General features: G+C 36.1%; 4 pseudogenes; all 4 read right to left on the reverse strand.

Moving 5' to 3' along the window:
• Nucleotides 1-2,828: 2,828 nt before the first annotated feature.
• On the reverse strand, nucleotides 2,829-3,390 carry LOC149015088 (dirigent protein 23 pseudogene; annotated as a pseudogene).
• A 5,323-nt stretch (nucleotides 3,391-8,713) lies between these two features.
• LOC149015089 (dirigent protein 23 pseudogene) lies at nucleotides 8,714-9,271 on the reverse strand (annotated as a pseudogene).
• A 4,754-nt stretch (nucleotides 9,272-14,025) lies between these two features.
• Nucleotides 14,026-14,586, reverse strand: LOC149015090 (dirigent protein 23 pseudogene; annotated as a pseudogene).
• Nucleotides 14,587-19,970: 5,384 nt separating this feature from the next.
• Nucleotides 19,971-20,554, reverse strand: LOC149015091 (dirigent protein 23 pseudogene; annotated as a pseudogene).
• Nucleotides 20,555-21,780: the final 1,226 nt, after the last annotated feature.

The raw sequence follows: 21,780 nt of genomic DNA on the forward strand, positions 1-21,780 counted from the left end.
TCTCCTGCATTTTAACTCCTGAAGAACATTCTATTCTTGATCTTTTTGAGCATTTATTCCTCAAGAAGCGTCTCTGATTTTCTTACCTGAACTGACTTAATAATTTTTTTTTGATAAAAAACATATATAGCTCAATAATTACATTATTTGCCCATCCCATGGGTCTTCCTCTCTTAATGCTATTTCTGCTATCAAACTAGCACATTTAAAAATCTCTTGGTAATTATTTGTGCACATTCTTAGCTCCTCTATGATTGGCAATAAGAACATTAGATCTTGGATTGCTTCAAAGGGCCATGGTTTTTTTGGTTTTGGTATAAGCTCTTTAATCTGATTCCACTGATCCTCATTTGTTATAATGCCTTCAATCCACAGATTGTGAATTTCTGCCCGTTTCAATCCCAGAACTAGTCCTTTGGCTATAGTAGACACCAAGTTGCATTCCTTGTATTTTCCACCCCAACAGTAGACGATTCTTCCGCAGTGAATTACACCCCAGCAGCATCCTGTTTCATTGTTTCCGTCTTTGGTCGTCCCTGCACAAAAAAGCATTGTGAGATTTTCTGGTATTATTGATTGTAGATTTAAGAAATGCATTCCTTTGTCTTTTCCATTCCAGTCTACAGGTGGATTTGGACTAGCATTTATAGTCCATGGTGGTTTTAACTTTAGGTTATTACACCATTTATTAATATAGGCCAACACATTTCGGGGTCCACCTGTGGCTTTCTTGAATTTTATCGCATTACGAAATCGCCACACACTATAGCATGTAATGCTTATAATGGAAAATAACCACCTTAACATCGTCTTATCAAGGTTTGAATTATAAAACAGATCTAGGCAGAAATTAGAGATCTCTGCAAAAGGTAACATTTCTGTTCTAAGTCCTAATGGTCCCGCCGTCCAGATCCTCCGCGACCATTCGTAGGTGAAAAAAAGATGCCAAGCTGATTCAGTACTGCAACCACAAAGTATACAAGGATCTGTATTTGGGTTCCATCTAGCCAGTACCGCATTGACTGGGATACCTGCATTCACAAGTCGCTAGAAAAAGTTAATAAATCTGGGATGGATCTTAAGTTTCCATAGAAAAGACCACCAGTTTTTATATACACAATCAGATAAAGACGGGTTTTGCTTAGACATCAAATGTTTATATGCAAATTTTGTGGTCACTTACTATGCAGATGAATTTCTTGGCTTCCAAACATCCTGTTCGGGGAAAAGCATAATAGAGTTTATAGCAGAAGAAGTTTGTGAATCAAAAGTAAGAGAAATTTCAGAATTAAATGCATCTTTGGAACCTATCACTTCTGCCAGATTAACCTTGTAATGCGCAAACAGCATGTTAAAATCACCCACCACATGATTTGATTTATTTTTAACCCACGGGTCAAACCAAAAAAAAAGTTCTTTCCCCATTCCCCACCTTCCTAATCACTAGATCTCTAAGAATGGGAAGAATAGCGCAGATACTATTCCAGACTAGAGATCCTTTCTTTTTCCACACTTTTGGATCACACGAGAGAAATTGACTTAATCATTGGAAGTAGTTTCCCGTCCCCAGAGGCGACCTACTCTCACCATTGTTTTGGTCTCAGGAACCAGGTCCAGATTTGAAACGAACCAAGGAGCTAACAACACATTTTCACCACAACACAATCTGATCCCTATTTAATTTATATCAGTTCAACGTTTTTAACCATACACCTATTTTCAATTTACTTTTGTGGAATCTAGGATGTTGGGATCTGTCTCAGTGTTCCAGAATCGCAGTGGTGAGAGAGTTAAATGAACGGTTGTGAGAGTCGTTTCATCGTGAATTAATGATTTCATTTTTTTTAGGTTTTTTTTTCCAAGGATAGAGATTTAACTGTTGCCTTAATGTGATTCTAAGTTTATGTCGTGACAAGTTAAAATAATAATAATAAGTCAATCCGGTTGAACCATGGCCAGGATTGTTTTAGTCAGGTCCAGAGCGAATTAACCATGGGATCGTTTTAGTCAGGTCTAAAGTGAATGTTTAATCCAAATGTTACTTGAGTTATGATTCGGCCAAAATCGGGACAGGTGATTGTGCCGAGGAAGGAATGTGGAATTGCATAGATTAGGAAAGTTAAACCCTAAGATCATATGGTCACAAACAAGATTCGTGGATTAATCCGACGGTAAAAAATAGAAAGTAAACCCTTTATAAAACAGAAATTAGTACAAAATCCTTCTCCTCGATTTTATCTCTCAATTAAGCTCAACAACTATTTATAACTTTTTAATAGTGCAATTATTGACTTAGCTATCGAAGGTAGTTTCCCAACAGACGAGCTGACCCACAGTGCTGTACGAAAACCTAAAAACTGTTGCTTTCTAGCCATATTGAAAACTCATAATCAAATACATTTTCAGTTAGAATCCCATCCACTGTTTTGTTCACTCAAACCAGAATCACACACATTTTCAGTTAGAATCCCCTGTTTTGTTTACTGAAAATAACAATAATCTTGGGCCTACCGAGGAAAAAAACTAAGACAATACACACAAATCAAAAGAAAGTAAATTGAGTTCCTTGAGGGAAAAATCAAAGATATAAATTAGATGGTTGAGAGTCCTAAATCTTGTTCACATATCTCTATCCATTCAAGGAAATCCTCCTTCAGTCCTTTTTTTTTTGGGTAGGAAAAAAATCCTCCTCCAGTCATACTGGATGTATCACATATTTTGTATCCATACATCCATCAACATTTATAATATGGCCGATCATACATCTCGGCACCGACGAATACAATCAAATCACATAAATTTCTCAATCTAATTAGTATTTAAGATTTTCATGAATAATGATAAACAGTAACAAAGTACTCGACAATGGCATCGCCAGTAGTTGCATTTAGAAAGTAGGTCTTGGCTAAGGCGCTCCCTCGAGCCCTTTGGAAAACACCAGTTCCACCTACGATCGGCAATTCTCGTTCAGGATTCAACGCTGGATTTCGCCCCATAATGCTGAGACTGCTACCATTGTAGATCCCATCAGTGAAACTGTAGCTCAAGGCCATTATGAGAGCAAGATCGTTTTGGCCAGCCGAGCCATATAGACCCTGTGCACGACCTATTTCCTTGGAGTTCAGTTCTGGGTCTTCTGTCAATGGATCATCAGCCATCATCACTACTCCAAACAGGGTTGGCGAATTCTGTGAATTTGATGCTTGCGCCACCCTCACGGCGCTGGGGTTTTTTCCACTAAGGGTATCGTGGAAGTAGAAGTGCAAATTGGTTACCTTCTCGTCTTCTTCTGTCATCACTTCTTATGCTCTTGTGCCAGTGCTGCGCTTGGCCACCACCCATCTCAGCTAAGAACAATATCAACGCTACCAACAGAACAGGTTTTCCCATCTCTTTGTCTCTCCGAAATTTGAATCTAGTTTCTTTTCTCTTCTCTCGAGCAGATCCTGTCGAGAACAGAGAAAGGTTAGGATACTTTTATAGACCCAGTTACCCACAGAAAACAGAAGAGGAAACTATTAAAAAAATGCATAGTAAGTTTTAGAATAACCGAAATCTTACGAATGAATACTATCTTCCGTAGGAACTTGGAACTGCATTGAACATTTCGTTAGAAAGTTTTGAATAAGAGAATAAAATTGGGCCTTCCACTTGTAAGTTGTTACCTTGCTGTCATAAAGCAGTTGCTACAACGTATCTTACAGGATCAAGTTTTTCAATCTTCTTAACCTAAAAAAATAAAGAGTTTCCCAATCTTAGAAGCTGTTCTCGAAAGTAAGAAAGTAAAGATTAGAATAACAAACTCTAACTCATTATCACTCTAATTGGATGCTGCAGATAACTTTCCCTGGTTTTTGGCCTCATCGTACACAGTGGTAAATTGTTGTAAGAGTTTTGTATGTTTGACTTGATACCCGTTCATATAGGTGGGTGAAGGGATTTCTTCTTCACTGATCTTGTTCACTTTAGCAGGAAAGAGATGGGTGAACAAGGAATCCTTTCATTCACATACTTGATAAGGTATTTAATTAAACAAGGATACTTCAGTAACTTTTTTTCTTTAAATTTTATGTGAGGATATTTCGATCATTTGACGGTGGGAGTTAATTGGGCTCTAACTCAAATAGGATTACAATAAGGCTGGGCTGGGCTGGAACTTTGCAATCTCAAGTCCAACCTTATATATTCTAATTTAAGCCCATTGCCTCCCTTATATTAATTTAGGGTCAATAATTATTGTCTTTGACTTTAATTCATGGTCATTTGACTTTAATTTATGGCCAAGAATTATTGTCTTTGACCCTAAGCCTTATAGAGCCATGCCAAGTCTATTCTCGCCTTAATTTTCCTGATTGGGCCAAGTTGGGACCGGTTGGCCATGTTCTTGACCCTATCCCTAATTGGCTTTGTCCTTGATCTTGATTGGCCATGTTTTTGACCTTGTTCTTGACTCTAATTGGCTCTATTATTGACAAAGTTTAGTTTCATTCATAATTGTTCAATAAATTAATATCCCTATTTGACCCCAAAAAAAAAAAAAAAACTCTATTCTAAACCTTTTAATAAGTAAATAGTAGTAGTAGTAAAAAAAAATGTTATTTTAGTTACAAACATAATTAATTATCTTTACTTGATAAGAGTTTTTTGAGATACCACATTGAAGGCAAATGAAAGATGTCAATATTTTTGGGAATTAAAAATGACTTTGGTAGAACCTCAAGGGATCCAAATGAAAATGACCCTAAAAATAATATAAAAGGTGAACTCATAATCAAATATGATAAAAATGATTTAAAGTCAAAATCAAGGCTTATATCAACGTTAATATGATGATTAGGGTAAAAATCAATGATAGGATCAAGATCAAGATTAAGGACAAAATTGGCAACAAGATTAGGACTAAAATTAAGGTTAGAATTAGGACCAAAATCAGGATCACAATTAGGACAAAAGTTAGGGCTAGGATTAAGGCCAAGGCTTGAATCAGGGCTAGGATTAAAACAAAAAATCAGGAATGGGTCAAGACGAACCTAGCGAACAAAAAAGTAATCCTAGGCCTACCATTGCCTTAGTCAGGGTCATATTATTTTGGCCTTGAACCACCCTTAGGGTCAAAATCTTGAGCCCAAGCTCCTATTTGAACTCAAGGAGGGTCAGAGTTGCTAGGGCTAAACTTGCTCCCTTAAATTCAATTGTTAAGTTGTGAGCCATATGTAATTTTTTTTGGTAAACATAAATGAATCAATTAGAGTTTTTAACGCACCATTTTAAGTGAGTGAAACATAAAAAAATTTCATATGTAAAACCAAAAAAAAAAAAATCTCTATAGCATCTAAAAGACGGATTTTGCTTGGGGTAGTGCCTACGTGGCTCTCTTTCAAACAACGAATGGTAGATTAAATAGGCATCATAGATTTTGCGCATGTATGAAAAAAATGAATTTTAAGTGGGAGCTGACTCGGTTTGTATGATTCAAAACGAGCTGTGATCAACTCAAGTTGAAGCCTGGGTTCGGTACAGATCAATTTGTGTGGAAACACCTGGTTCTCACCACCACGACGACCATCGTGTCATCCTCTATGATAACATGGGCGCCGGTGCTACTAACCTAGAGTACTTCGATTCCGATCGATACTCCACCTTAGAATCCTACGCCTTCGACCTTCTAGCCATCTTAGAGTAGTTACAGGCATGGAAAGAAGTTTCGAAATCAGGCTTCCTTGGCCAGGGGCGAAACCCACACGACATATCGCGAAATATCGCGAGATATCGCGATATTTCGCGATATTTCGGAAAAAAAATATATTTTTAATTTTTTTTGTGTATGCTTTTTATACTATTTCTTGCACTTTTTAGGCGATTTCTTGCAATTGTATCACAATCTTACCAATTTTATCACAATGATTCAAGACTCAAAAGTTAATGTGTTAAATGTAATTCGGAAGAAAATCTACATAGAATAACTTATAAATAGAAAAACTTTTTATAGTAAAATCATCAAGATTAATGAGCAATCTTACCAACTATATTCTAGTGATCTAGTCCTCAAAAGTCAACATGCCAAATGTGGTCAGGGAAGAATATATACATGAAATAATTTATGGAAACAATTTAATTATGAAGATATTTTGTAATAGAATCGTCGGTTAATCTTTTCAACTATGTCCGAATGATTTAGGCCTTAGAAGGTAACACATTAAATGTGGCTAGGCAGGAGATTTAAATGGAAATATATATTAAGAAATAATTTAAATTATCAAAGTCAACATGCCAAATGTGATTAGGGAAGAATGTATACATGAAATAATTTATGGAAACAATTTAAATTAGTAATGAATCTTATAAAATAATCTTCAGAGTGATTTGATAATCGTTCCAATTATCTCCTAATGATGTAGGCTTTATAAGGTAACATATTAAATATGACTAGGTAAGAGAATTTAAATGGAATAATTTTTAGAAAATAATTCAAATTTACCACATATTTGCATCCGATTAGGATAGGCATCAAATTTACCAAAATTATTGCATAAAAATACTCAAAAAAAATTAGGGCGAAATTTCTATAGGGGGCGAAATATCGCCGAGATCGATTTTGAAGAAGAGATCGGGGCGAGTGATGGAAGCTATGGAACTGGCGAAAATAGGGTGGCCAAGGAAGATGCAAGATTCAACCTGTAACCAAGGAAAGAAATTTCGGATATTTCGCCTCCTAGGTACGAAATTGTGGCAAAATTGAAAAGACAAATCTCTTTCTTTCTTGATATTTTGTTTATTAATTTAGAACGATGTGGATAGATACTATGGAGGCTTTGAAAGAGAAGATCTCGACCAGATCCAATTACAAGGCTGCACAGGAATTTAATCAAACATTAATGTTAATATGAGGCTTGATGTAGTTTTAAGCATAGCTCAGACCATATTCCAGAACGAGGCCGTTCTTAGATATGGTGGTAGCACCTTGTCATATAGTGTACGTAGAGCATGAAGGACTTAGGCGGTGCCGCTGGTGGTTTCTGAGTTCTTCCATAAACACCTCGGTGGTGATTCCATCATCGAAGTCATGGCTTCCGATGGCCATCTCCCTCAGTCAAGCCCGTCTAATATCGAAATTCCAGTTCTGCCTCCTCTCTCTGTCTCTCATATGCTAGTTCAACTTATGATGTATCGAATCCAGGCTTCAACTCGAGCAGATCGCGATTCGGTCTCAAACCTTGAGACCCTTTATTTTCTCTACTGTGATTATTTTCACCACAACATGGCACTGAAAATACTCGAGCAAAATGGCACGCCCTCAAGTAAAATCCCCTAAAAGGGGACAACAGTACCTTTTATTGTGAAAGAGTGAAGGTTGTGTACACACCCATTTCAATTTGACGGTTTTTATTAAAAATGTGAATTATAATTATAGTTATTTATTTTATATTCAAGCATATAAAAATTTAAAATTTACCAAATTATGCTATTTGTTGAAAATGATGAGATCCATAATTCCATCGGGCAAGAAAACCCCAGATTACCAGAAATTAGATCTTCCACCATAGGACAACTTGCATGCTAGGTCAGAATGGTCACATCGCTATGGTCCTATCCTGAACCCGACCGATCTATTAGCTACTATGGAGGGATTGTCCATTGGGTACTTTAGAAGCCCCCACCAAGTTTCATAGATGGGTTGGCCACACCCACTCACTGAAGGGAATAGTTTTGTTCTTCATCAATGCAGGGTTGGTAGAGTGGTAAGATCCATACTTCTCAGTGGAGAGGTCATGGGTTTGACCCTTGCGAACGACAAACATCCCCCGGGATGTAATCAAGGTGCGTGAAAGCTGGCCTGGATGAACCTCAGATACCCAAAAAGAAAAAAGAAAAAAAAAAGTTTTGCTCTTGTACGGGCCCTCACTATTCAGTCTATTGAGAACCACAATACTAGACCAATGATTGCTAGGTTAAAGCTCTTAATCTTGGGCACAAGCCCAAGTATAATTGGAACTTTATTGATGGACTTAAACCTAGCCGAACAAAATATGAGGATTTAATAACCAATTATATAAATAGGGGCGGAGCTAGGATTCAACATTGGAGGGGGTGGGGGCGGATAATGAGAGTCTGGATCATCTCCCGATCAAGTGAGCACTAATGATTTTTTCATCATACATTGTATTATATTATCATATTTAGTTATAACTCTTACATATTAAAAATATAGGTAATAATTTATAATGATATTTTTACCCTTACAAAAATATGAGTAAATTATTTAAAAAATAAATAAATTAAACATAAGGATAGCTTACAAATAAATATATTACAAAATACTTATAAGGGAAAGTAGTTCAGCTTGAAGGATGTAGCACAAATTCGTGTTCTAATCAGAGAAGAAATCAAATTTGACAAGTAATATTCAAGTTACTGTAAATGTTTTTTCTTTTTTTTGAGAAACATGAAATTTAGAATTATATATGCCGTTTGTAAGGTTGAATCTACGACAAGCATAGATTTTACCATTCTACCAATCTTGCATTGGTAAATGTGCAATAAATTTTGAGATTCCCAAATCTTGTTCGTTGTTCATCAAATATCTCTGTGGATTGAAGGAAATCCTCATCCAGTCATAATTCTGTATCTATAAATACATCACCATCCAATATAATATAGTGACGAATACAATCAAATCACATAAATTTCTCAATCTAATTAGAATTTAAGATTTTCATGAATAATGATAAACAGTAACAAAGTACTCGACAATGGCATCGCCAGTAGTTGCATTTAGAAAGTAGGTCTTGGCTAAGGCGCTCCCTCGAGCCCTCTGGAAAACACCAGTTCCACCTACGATTGGCAATTCTCTTTCAGGATTCAACGCTGGGTTTCGTCCCATAATGCTGAGACTGCTACCATTGTAGATGCCATCAGTGAAACTGTAGCTCAAGGCCATTATGAGAGCAAGATCGTTTTGGCCAGCCGAGCCATACAGACCCTGTGCACGGCCTATTTCCTTGGAGTTTAGTTCTGGGTCTTCTGTCAATGGGTCATCAGCCATCATCACTATTCCAAACAGGGTTGGCGATTTCTGTGAATCTGCTGCTTGTGCCACCCTCAGGGCGCTGGGATTTTTCCCACTAACAGTATCGTGGAAGTAGAAGTGCAAATTGGTTACCTTTTCTTCTTTTTTCATCACTCTCATGCTCCAGTGCCAGTGCCGCGCTTGGCCACCACTCATCTCAGCTAAGAACAATAAGAACGCTACCAATAGAACAGGTTTTGCCATCTTTCTGTCTCTCTGAAATCTGAATTCTATGAAGAACAGAGAAAGCAAAAGATACTTTTATAGGCCCAGGTACTCTGGAAAAACAGAAGAGTAAACTACTAAAACTATGTATAGAAGTTTTCGATTACCAGAATCTTACAAATAAACACTTTCTTGTGTTGGAACTGAATTGAATATTTCGTTAGAAAGTTTTGAATGACCATCCAGTTGTAACCGAGCCGTTATAATTAGTTGGTACAAACTACAACGTATCTTACAGGATCGAGTTTCTCAATCTTCGAGGCTGTTTTGAAAGTTAGAAAAGGAAAGAACAGAACAACTTAATATTCCCCTGCTTTTTGATCGCATTATCCTGCACAATCTTTATGGTGAACTGTCATAAATTCACTTCGCCAACATGAAACAATCACAAAAAGAATCAAGATTCATAATTCCTTTGTGTATGGATCTCTTCATCTACAATATTTTGGTGGTTACAATAGCTCTTTTGTTTGGTTAGTTGGGATTCTTGGAATAATGAGAAGGAATTTCAGTCAAAATATTTTCTTAATTGTGGGATGAAGAGATATTTCGCCTTATTTTTTCCTTTTTAAACTATTTTTCGAAATCAAAAACTACTCTTGAAGTCCCCATTTTCTTAGGGCTTGGGGCGGGGTAAAACAAATACACCACCGATAAAAAAAAAAAAGGGCCCCAAAATTTCCCCCCCCCCCCCCCCCCCATAAACCAATGGTGCCAGAATTCATGTCTAGATTTTACAACCAAACGGTAAATTAGAAATTGAATCTAATAAATTATTAATATTTTTTCTAATTTCGTCTCTCATTTTTTCTTGAGGTTTATTTTTAAGAATTTATTAGATTCTAATTGACCCTTGGTAATAAGCGTGAGTCCTCTAGATAGGTAGTGGTGGAATGTAGAGGATGTGAAGCTCGGAGTAGTACTATGTGAACACTGCTCCCAAGCAAAATCCCAAAAAGACCAATTAAGGATACAACATAATATTTTTGACCAAAATACCTTTTATTGTAAAACAGTCAAGGTTATATCATATATACTCATTTAAATATCACAGTTTCTATTAAAAATGTAAATTATAATTGTAATTGTAATTATAATTATTTATTTTATATTCAAACATTTTAAAATTAACCAAATTATGCCATTTGTTGAAAATGATGAAAGCCCTATTTCCATTGGGCAAGAAAACCCTAAGATACTAGAAACCAGATCTTCCAACAAAACTTGCATGCTAGGTCAGAATGGTCACATCGCTATGGTCTAGGTAATCTGAACCCAACTGGTTTATTAACTACTATAGAGGGATTGTCAACTGGGCCTAGAAGCCCACCAAGTCTCACAGATGGGTTGGCCACACCCCACTCATTGAAGGGAATAGTTTTGCTATTGGACAGGCCCTCACTATTCAGTCTATTGAGAATCATAATGGTAGGTAGACCAATGACTGCTGGGTTAGAGGTCTTAAACTTGGGCCTGAGACCAAGTATAACTGGAATTTTGTTGATGGATTCAAACCTAGCCAAACAAAATACGAGGAATTTAATAGTTATGTGAACAGGGGCAGAGCCAGAATTCAACATTGAGGGGTCGAATAATGAGAGTCTAGATCATCTCCCCATCAGATTAACACTAATACTTTTTCAATTTTCACCATACATTGTATGGGCCCATGTAGAGACCCACTAAAGATCTCACCTTTGAATTATAATATCATATTTAGATATGACACTCATATATTAAAAAATAGGTAATTATTTATAATGATATTTTTACCCTAACCAAAATATAAGTAAATTAAAAAAAAAAAAAAAAGTAAATTAAAACATAAGGATAACTAACAAATAAATATATTTTAGAATACTTATTAGGTAAAGTAGTTCAGCAATGAAATTAAAGTATGTTGAATACCGTCAACTGATCTATGAGTTCACGGAGTTGGAAGTTTTTGACAAAATGCATATCATAATGAATTAAAGTATGATGATGTCACCTTCCCGCACGGATCTTACGCTTACAGATCCTACGGTTCTTACGGTTACAGATCCTATGATTCTTATGTAAATCCTTCGGATCTGACGGACAACTTAATAGGAGTGATGGGGTCCATAAACTTAGATGAGTCTGTAGGCTCCACATTTGGTTATGGGCCTACTAGTATTTATGATGTCCCTCCTTCTCATGGACAATATAGTATCGGTATGGGTATCCCCTCTAGTACTTGCATGCTCATGAAGAGTTGTTCCTTGAGTTTGATTCAAGAAATGAACAATGGAAAAAATAGATGGCTTTGAGAAACTTGGCCCACTCTACCTCCAGTTATGAGAATAATCTCCAAGTAACCTTGCATGGTAGAGCATGGTTGTGTAATAAGGGGTCTCTTGATCCAATGCCTCTCCTTTTCGCCTAATCAAACTTCTTTCAAGACATCCAAAAATGGGATTTTTGTCTTCACTACCACAAAAAATAAAAAATAAAAAATAAAAAATAAAAATAAAAAATAAAAATCTTGATGCTTTTGCTTTCATTTTGTCATGGATGCTTTTTGGGATCTTGAAGTATGAAGTGGCATAGATGGTGGAGGGTAGTGACATAGCTTTGAGTAAGATTTCCTTATTAGGTTGGTTTACTTCCTTATTAGTTTGGTTCAACAATTTCTTCTCCCAACTTCTCCATATTGTCACTCAAAAAATGGAATAACTCAAGTTTTGCGACTCCAAAATATGTGGGTAATCCAAAGTACTTTTGTGGTTCATTTGTATATTTGACTTTGAAGATTTTTAAAAACCATCTTTTGATCTTTAATGGGGTGTTGGGCATGAAATAAAAAGAAGATTTTGTGAAGTTAATAGCTTGTCCTGATGCCAAAACAGTTGAAACCCTATTGCTTTAGCAAGAACGCTCTCTGTGGCTGGAGACATCTTTTCAGTCCTACAACAGATTCGCCTTGAATATTCATTGAATATCGTCTGTCGGTAAGTTTTTGCCTTACTTCTTTTGAATTAATTTTTCTTTGAGATTCATATTCAAAGGGTTCAGCACATCCTCACTGTTGAATGTGATATTAACATATGGCTTTTAGATCTATAAAGTTACAGTTGGAGTATTGCTTGTTGAACCGTACTCTTGATGCCCCTGAAAATTTTCCTTTTGTTTTTTAATATCATAAGCCATTGCTTGCTTTATTTCTGGTTCATCACATGAAGGTTCTTCGAGATAAAGTAGACATCAAGCCATTGCTTGCTTTTTTTGTTTGGATTGATGTTGCGAGAGATATTAAGTAACATAAGACTGTCAGTTTTAGTTTGAGAAATGATGGAATTAAATCTAGGAATGAAGAAAAGGGTTTCAGGAATTCCAGAAGTTGGAGGTGACGCAGAAATTTTTTTTTAATTTTTTTTAGGACCTCTTCTTCTACATAGTCTATAAACTCATACCCCTGCTATTGTGGATCCATTAGCGTACCCTGGTCTCTGTCATTATGAGAGAGGAGGGAAGAAAACGAGTTTAAGAACAAAAATGAAAAAAGCTTCACCTTGCTCTGCTTTGTAAATGCTCTTTGATCTCTTCTTCTAGGTCATTGTCTCTGCTTCTATTGGTTTTCTTATTTGAATGTCTAGACTTGTCTATGCCTACTAAGATCCATTAATGAACATTAATTCCCTTGGTGGTTTTAGCTTCCGTGGCTTGGGCATAGAATAGACTTGTTTGGATTCTTTTCTCTTGAAACTCTTCCTTTCGAGATCTTTGTTGGGTTTTCAACTATTGAGATCATAGGTCTCTCTCTATCTGTTCTCATCATCCCAAATCATCATCCCAAATCAGATAAACTCTTTCTATCTCCCTCACACCCACATTCTCTCTCTAGTTCTTTATTATTACTGTAATTAATGGGTCATCTCCAAAGCCTTCAAGAAACCCGTGTTCTACAGATCTCTTTATGCTCATTTTCAGTCCATTTCTTTTTAGCATAGCTCAACAATCCATGATGAGTGTAATGAGCACAGAGCCATGTTACTATTACAATCTCGATACTAGCCAATATATATCTATATTTGACCCAACCGATACGATACATCTCGATACGTCTCTCCATTAAATTATATTAAAATACATTAAGCTAGAGTGATACAATACTGGATACAGGACGACATGTCTCTTAAAATCACCTGACCGATACGATACTTGACACTGATACTTTAAACCTTGATTTCATGTGATTTAAGTTACTCAACTATCATCTTAAACTATCATGTGATTTAAGTTACTCAATTGTCATCTTAAACTAATTCAATTAACTTTCAATTGACGCCAAAATCTTGGGAACCCATCACAATGTGAAAAATTGTTGTCTTCTAACCACAGTGAACGAGCAGTCGAATGACAGAAACCCAGAATCAAACACATTCTCAGTTCTCGGATTTCTAGTTCTAGTTAGAATCCTGTTTTTTTACTGAAAACCGAATCTACCGAGGAGAAAAAACTAAAACAACACATGAATATAAAACAAAAGTAAATTACGCTCCTTGAGGGAGAAATCAAAGATATAAATGGATAGTTGAGATTCCTAAATCTTGTTCATCACATTTCTCTGTCGACTAAAGGAAATCCTCATCAGTCATTATTCTGTATCCATACATACATCAGCATTTACAATATAACCGATCATAAATCTCGGCACCGACGATTACAATCAAATCACATAAATTTCTTAATCTAATTAGCATTTAAGATTTTCATGAATAATGATAAACAGTAACAAAGTACTCGACAATGGCATCACCAGTAGTTGCATTTAGAAAGTAGGTCTTGGCTAAGGCGCTCCCTCGAGCCCTTTGGAAAACACCAGTTCCACCTACGATCGGCAATTCTCGTTCAGGATTCAACGCTGGGTTTCGTCCCATAATGCTGAGACTGCTACCATTGTAGATGCCATCAGTGAAACTGTAGCTCAAGGCCATTATGAGAGCAAGATCGTTTTGGCCTGCCGAGCCATATAGACCCTGTGCACGGCCTATTTCCTTGGAGTTTAGTTCTGGGTCTTCTGTCAATGGGTCATCAGCCATCATCACTATTCCAAACAGGGTTGGCGAATTCTGTGAATTTGATGCTTGCGCCACCCTCACGGCGCTGGGGTTTTTTCCACTAAGGGTATCGTGGAAGTAGAAGTGCAAATTGGTTACCTTCTCGTCTTCTTCTGTCATCACTCTCATGCTCTTGTGCCAGTGCTGCGCTTGGCCACCACCCATCTCAGCTAAGAACAATATCAACGCTACCAACAGAACAGGTTTTCCCATCTCTCTGTCTCTCCGAAATTTGAATCTAGTTTCTTTTCTCTTCTCTCGAGCAGATCCTGTGAAGAACAGAGAAAGGTTAGGATACTTTTATAGACCCAATTCCCCACGGAAAACAAAAGAGGAAACTACTAAAAAGATGCATAGAAGTTTGTGAATACCGGAATCTTACGAATGAATGCTTTCTTCTGTTGGAATTTGGAACTGCATTGAATATTCCGTTAGAAAGTTTTGAATAAGAGAATCAGATTGGGCCATCCACTTGTAACCGAGCTGTAATAAAGCAGTTGCTACAGCGTATCTTCCTACCCGAAAAAAATAAAAAGTTTCCCAATCGCAAGTTTCACATCCTCTGTAGTTACTTTTCATACAATTCCCTGTTAAGATTGTGCATGTGGCATTAAATTTGAATAATAATAATAATAAACTAAGCCTGAACCTTGGTATGAAACAATTCCTTTATTTATCTATATATTTATCTCTTTTTATATATAAATAATATTACTAATTGGCCCCTATATGACTTGAGGACCATTGGGTCAAGGTCATAAGTATTGATATGGAAATGTCATTTCAAAGTGAAAATGTGAGTACCCCATTACCTTATTTATGCTCCCCTTTCTTCTCCCTCAGGGAGACATTCAACTATTGAATGTTCTAGTTGTTTTAGACGTGGGTTAAGGAAAATTTTTGAAAAAAAATCTTTTTAGGTATTCAAAGTTTCAAAAGGTTGAAGAAGGATTTGTTGCTCAAGTCCCTATTTATTCTCTCATCCTCTCTGAGATTCAATTCCTATTTATTATCTTCCCTTTACTTGAAATCATGGGTTGAAGAAGAAAAATTGGACCAAAAATTCTTCTCTTCGATCTAGGAATCCTAATCTCTTGTAAGTCTCTATTTTCTAGTTTTTTATCTTTTTATTTTTTTATTTGTTTATTTGATTTTCTCACCCTCATTTGTTAATCTCTTATTTCTTGTAGAATTTTTTTTGACATCTTATCCTATGTACCACGTCTTTAGATTGTGAAACAAGAATGTCTATAGTTAAGGGTAAAACAACAATTGGTTTGCAGTTGTTAATTCTACTAACAAACACCTATTCTCTTGTGCATTGTTTCCTTGACCCCCTCTTTCAGGATCTATATCTTGTTTCTTATTTTTTTGCTTTAATTTATCTATATTTTTCAAAAAAAAATATCGAATCAAAGAGACCTGGATCTATTTCAACTGTATCGATGGCCCTAACCACATCGGGACTCGGTTGACGTTGCAAGCTCCAAGCCGGAAGGTTATCGACGAGATTTTCAAGTTCAAGCCCCTTGACGATTCCTGGAATCGAGTGGTCGTTACTAAGTCGGGATCCTCTGGTGCAACTTTTACTTTTGGATTACCGAATGATATTTTAGGATTGTGGATTGAGGCTTCTTGATCCGATTTACGGAATTCAAACCATTGTTTAAATGATGGATTTAATCTCTTCACCTATAAATTTGAATGATAATAGTAATAACCTGGAATTTGATACACCGGTGATTTTCGACGATTCAGCCATGAGAAATATAGATATATATTGAAATAATATTAATAATTCTATATGCAACGTTTTGGGACTTAGGTCTCGGATCACAAAGGCTTTTATCCAATTGTGGCCGGAGTTGAGGAGGAGAAAGTGTGGAGACACCATGACCATGAAGATGGAGACGATGAAGGAGACTAAAAGAGCAAAATGTTCAAGTCTTATCGTAGAATCAGATGCCAGTAATTAAGTGAGGATTTTTTGAGTCATAAAAAAATACAAATTGTCTTTAATATGCTCATTATTTGAAGACTATTTTCAATTGGTCCCCATGAACTCCATTTATTTGGACAAAAAATAAAATGAAATGGACCAAACCTCAGGGGGTCCATATGAAAATTACCCTTGATTTTATTACTAATAAAACCCTGTTTTTTACGAAATTATTGTTGTCCCCCTTCCTTATAATGGTGTTAAGTAGTTGTTAAGTTTGAATATGTAATGTCTAATTTGCCCTTCATTAAAATTAAGAAATCAAAAGACAATACTACCACATTTATAAAAACTAGATTAAATGTCAATTTTACCCTAAATTCCATTTATTTTGAATTAATGAAATGGACAAAATCCAACAATTGATTAAGGGTGCTATAGTAACTTTACAAAAATGTAAATAAGTAAAGAGATAAGTATAAGGGTATTTTTGGGTTTTTGAGAAAATATAAAGATGCCACATCATCAGTAAGCTAACGGAACTTAATGGTAGGGGGCAATAGTAATTGTAGACAAAGTTAAAGGTTGGATTAGTAATTTTGAAAAGTACAGGAGATACAGTAATAATAAAATCAAAATACAGGGGACCAATTGTAATTATCCCAATAAAAATTCATATAGTGTAGAGAATGGAGGACTTCGTGGTGCCGCTGGTGGTTTTTCTTGCATAAACACCTTGGTGGTGATTCCATCATCAAAGTCATGGCTTCTGATGGCCATCTCCTTCTGTTAAGCTCGCCTAATATCAAAATTCCAGTTCTGCTTCCTCTCTCTCTCTCTCTCCTAATATCAAAATTCCAGTTCTGCTTCCTCTCTCTCTCTCTCTCTCTCTCTCTCTCTCTCTCTCTCTCTCTCTCTCTCTCTCTCTCTCTCTCTCTCTCTCTCATACTATCTCTCATACTAGTTCAACTTATGGTGTACCGAATCCCCACTTCAACTTGAACAGATCACGGTTCATTTCAAACCTTGCGAACTACGTTTGTTCCTACTTAAAATTCATTTGATTGTACATGCGCAAAATCTACGGTGACTATTCCCTCTTAAATTCAATATTTCATCTTGACCTTTTGTTGGGTTCAAATCCTCTACAATTCCCTCTAATTCCATTAGTACTAGCACCCCATACTTGAATGTCTTGGGATGAAAATAGAGCTAATGATATGTTAAGTATTGCTTCAGCTTTATGCTGTAAGAAATACATCTTTATCTTCTTTTCTACCCATGTTTGGCTTTGGGGATAAATGATGTCTGCTACTACTTCAATATCACACTCCCCTACTCAACTTCTTTCAAGATCTAAAAAATGGGATTTTTGTATTCATTACTACAAAAAAAAAAAAAAAAAAAAATAAAAATCAATCAATCAATCAATCTTGATGCTTTTGCTTTCATTTTGTCATGGATGTTTTTTGGGACCTTGAAGTGTGAAGTCACATAAATGGTGGAGGGTAGTGCCACAACTTTGAATAAGACTTCCTTATTAGGTTGATTTACTTCCTTATTAGTTTGGTTCAACAATTTCTTCTCTCAACCATTGAATTTCTTCACCATATTATCACTCAAAGAATGGAATAACTCAAGTTTTGAGACTCCAAAATCCGTGGGTGATAAAGTACTTTTGTGGTTCATCTGTATATTTGACTTTGAAGATTTTTAAAAACCATCTTTTGATCATTGATGGGGTGTTGAGGATGAAACAAAGAGAAGATTTTGTGAAGTTAATAGCTTGTCCCGATGCTGAAACCGCTGAAACCCTACTGCTTTAGCATGAGCACTCTCGGTGGCTCAAGACCTCTTTTAAGTCCTACAACAGATTCACCTTGAATATTCATTGAATATCGTTTGTTGGTAAGCTTTTGCCCTTACTTCTTTTGAATCAGATTTTTCTTTGAGATTCATATTCAAAGGGTTCAACTCATCCTCGCTGTTGAATGTGATGTTAATAGATGGCTTTTAAATCTATACAGTTACAGTTGGAGTATTGCTTGTTGAACCTTACTCTTGATGTTCCTGAAAATTTTCCTCTAGTTTTTTAATATCACAAGCCATTGCTTGCTTTATTTCTGGTTCATCATATGAAGGTTCTCTGAGATAAAGTAGACATCAAGCCATTGCTTGCTTTTTTTTTTGGATTGATGTTGCAAGAGATATTAAGTAAGTCACAGAAGATTGTCAGTTTTAGTTTGAGAAATGATGGAATTAAATCTAGGAATGAAGAAAAGGATTTGAGGAATTTCAAAAGTTGGAGGTGAGGCAAAAATGAACTGCTTCTTGGTAGAAATTTCTTTTTAAAATTTTTTTAGGACCTCTTCTTGTACGTAGTCTATAAACTTATACCCCTGCTATTGTGGATCTATATTAACGTACCTTGGTCTCAGTCATTACGAGAGAGGAGGGAAGAAAACAAGTTTAAGAACACAAATGAAAAAAGCTTCACCTACCTTGCTCTACTATGTAAATGCTCTTTGATCTCTTCTTCTAGGTTATTGTCTCTTGCTTTTATTGGTTTTCTTATTTGAATGTCTAGGCTTATCTATGCCTACTAAGATCCATTAATGAACATTAATTCCCTTGGTTGGTTTAGCTTTAATGGCTTGGGTGTAGAACAGACTTGTTTGGATTCTATTCTCTTGAAACTCTTCCTTTCCAGATCTTTGTTGGGTTTTCAACTATTAAGATCATAAATCTCTCTCTATCTGTTCTCATCATCCCAAATCAAAAAAACTCTTTATATCTCCCTCACACGCACAGTCTCTCTCTAGTTCTTTATCATTATTGTAATTAATGGTTCATCTCCAAAGCCCTCAAGAAACCCATGTTCTACAGATCTCATTATGCTCTTGTTCAGTCTATTTTTGTTTAGCATAGCTCAACAATCCATGATGAGTGTAAGCACATACCCATGTTACTATTACAATCTTGACACTAGCTAATACACATCCATATTTGACCCAACCAATACGATACATTTCGATACGTCTCTCTATTAAATTATATTAAAATATATTAGGCAGAGTGATATAATACTGGATATAGGACGATACGTCTCTTAAAATCACCTGATTGATACGATACTCGATACTGATACTTTAAACCTTGATTTCATGTGATTTAAGTTATTCAACTATCATCTTAAACTATCATGTGATTTAAGTTACTCAATTGTCATCTTAAACTAATTCAATTAACTTTCAACTGACGCCAAAATCTTGGGAACCCATCACAATGTGAAAAACTGTTGTCTTCTAGCCACAGTGAACACAACAAAAGCCCAGAATCAAACACATTCTCAGTTCTCGGATTTCTAGTTCTAGTTAGATTCATGTTTTGTTTACTGAAAACAGAATCTACCGAGGAGAAAAAACTAAAACAACACATGAATATAAAACGAAAGTAAATTACGCTCCTTGAGGGAGAAATCAAAGATAAAAATGGATAGTTGAGATTACTAAATCTTGTTCATCACATATCTTTGTCGACTGAAGGAAATCCTCATTCAGTCATAATTATGTATCCATACATACATCGGCATTTATTATATAACCGATCATACATCTCGGCACCGACGATTACAATCAAATCACATAAATTTCTCAGTCTAATTAGTATTTAAGGTTTTCAATAATGATAAACTTTAGCAAAGTACTCGACAATGGCATCACCAGTAGTTGCATTTACAAAATAGGTCTTGGCTGTGGCGCTCCCTCGAGCCCTCTGGAAAACACCAGTTCCACTTCCACCTACGATCGGCATTTCTCGTTCAGGATTCAAAGTTGGGTTTCGCCCCATAATGCTGAAACTGCTACCATTGTAGATCCCATCAGTGAAACTGTAGCTCAAGGCCATTATGAGGGCAAACTTGTTTTGGTCAGCCGAGCCATACAATCCCTGTGCACGACCTATTTCCTTGGAGTCTAGTTCTGGGCCTTCTGTCAATGGGTCATCAGCCATCAACACTATTCCAAACAGGGTTGACGAATTCTGTGAATTCGCTGCTTGTGCCACCATCACGGAGCTGGGGTTTTTACCACTAGCGGTATCGTGGAAGTAGAAGTGCAAATCGGTTACCTTCTCTTCTACTTTCGTCGCTTTCATGCTCTTGTGCCAATGCTGCGCTTGGCTGCCACCCATCTCAGCTAAGAACAGTATCAACGCTACTACCAACACAACAGGTTTTCCCATCTCTCTCTCTCTCTGAAATCTGAATTCTATGAAAAACAGAGAAAGCTAAAGATACTTTTATAGGCCCAGGTACCCAGGAAAAACAGAAAAGGAAACTATTAAAACTGAGTATAGAAGTTTTCGATCACCGGAATCTTACAAATCAACACTTTCTTGTTTTAGAACTGAAGTGAATATTTGATTAGGAAATTTTGAACGCCATCCAGTTGTAACCGAGCCGTCATAATTTGTTGGTTCAACTTGTCTTTCAGGATCGAGTTTCTCAATCTTGGAAGCTGTTTTGAAAGTTAAGAAAAGCTTACTCTTATTACAATTAAATTCCAAAAATGACTTCGCTTACTCAACACACACGATTGGGTGAAATTGACTCATCGACTCAACTCAAGAGTCAGGACTCACCAGTGCCTGGACAGCCCGAGCAGTCCAACCCGAAGTCGATTATATACGCTCAGCTCCATCTGTGGTGTTTGTGAGTCTGACTAATGAGTTTTGTTTGCGTCAGCTTGTCTGTGGCATGGAAATTACTGGCACAAGTTCAAATATGCAAACTGAAAGATAAAACAGAAACATGGTTTAAATTCAAATGGGTTGTTTTTCAGTAGAAGGTCATTCACAATTCATGCCACTTTGAGTCAATATATATCAATGACATTTCTCATTACAGAGGGTTGGGCAGTCTTACAGAGTCAATACTTGCATTTAAATAATATCCAGCCACTCTTCTCAGGAAATTTTATGGTTGCATGCAGCATTCATATGCAAAATTGTATTTATGTTTAAGCATGGTTTTGGAGTAAGAGCTTCTTATCTTCAACACTCATATTATACACTTCCTTCTTTAACTCTACTTACCGCTCAAATTGACCTTTTGTGATTCACAACAATTGGCACGCATTGTCTTTGCTTCATCGGTGTTTCATGTGTTAGGTTTTTCATTTTCTTTAATACCCCAATCTCAAGAAATTTTAGTTTTTTTCTTTCTTTTCCCCTTGTGATAAAGCTCTTTTTTCAACTTCATAATTGACATGTATGAACACTATCTTAATTTCTTCCTAACTGAACTAAAAGAAGACAAGGCTTAAATGCCAAAAACCAATTATTAATAATCTTAGGATACTTAGATTTTTAGATGGAATTCAAAATTAAACATATATAATGAATTACAAGTATCTCTTGTTCCTAATTCCATACCTTTCTTTTGTAATTTTGCTTCTAACGCTTAACAT

This window comes from Hakea prostrata, chromosome 5 (genome assembly GCF_041222555.1).
Source record: "Hakea prostrata isolate BN-2017 chromosome 5, UWA_Hpros_2, whole genome shotgun sequence".
Lineage (NCBI taxonomy): Eukaryota > Viridiplantae > Streptophyta > Magnoliopsida > Proteales > Proteaceae > Hakea > Hakea prostrata.